Source organism: Meleagris gallopavo, chromosome 14 (assembly GCF_000146605.3).
Source record: "Meleagris gallopavo isolate NT-WF06-2002-E0010 breed Aviagen turkey brand Nicholas breeding stock chromosome 14, Turkey_5.1, whole genome shotgun sequence".
Taxonomy (NCBI): domain Eukaryota; kingdom Metazoa; phylum Chordata; class Aves; order Galliformes; family Phasianidae; genus Meleagris; species Meleagris gallopavo.
In genome coordinates, this window is record NC_015024.2 from 17,885,027 (window position 1) to 17,885,686 (window position 660).

A 660-nucleotide genomic window follows, 5' to 3' on the forward strand; every position below is an offset into this window, starting at 1 on the left:
TAATAGTAGCCTAAATGCTCTTGCGGGTGCATTGGCATGTACCTCTATCTACCTTTAGCCTTAGTCCAGATGGAATTATGAAAACAGGAGTGAAATTTGTGCTCTTACACTGGGGAAATCCAGAAGGAAATTTCACAGATTAAGACATGATGACCTGCTTTTTCTGGCTATCCAATGGCAAATAGATAGCCAGCTCCCATCTTTGTCTTTAAAAGCTCCCCTTAGCTCTCCTGGTGAGTAATCAGACACTTACAAAGAACTGCCATTGGCGCCTCCCCTTCCATCACTAATACTCCAATTGCTTTCCTAAGACAATGTGAAGGGCCAAAACACTCCTTAATGTTTCTGCGGGCGAGCTGTTCCACCTGCAGCTTCGGTCTGGAAAATTGTAAAACAAAACTGCATTTTCAAGAATTTTTAGTGGAAAAGAGTTGTGGGGTTTTTTGTTTGTTTGTTTATTTGTTTATCTGTGTTTTTCCTTCACTACAAGCCCCAACAGCAGGGCGCTTCCCCTCCCCCCCTCTGTTAAACATGAGGCTCAAGCACCATCTCCAATACCCCAGGGAATAAATTATTTTTGGAAAGCCAATTCATTTCCATCCTTATTGCAGGTCTAAAGCTATGAGGTTTTTTCACTTCCTCCAGCTCCCCTTTTCTTTT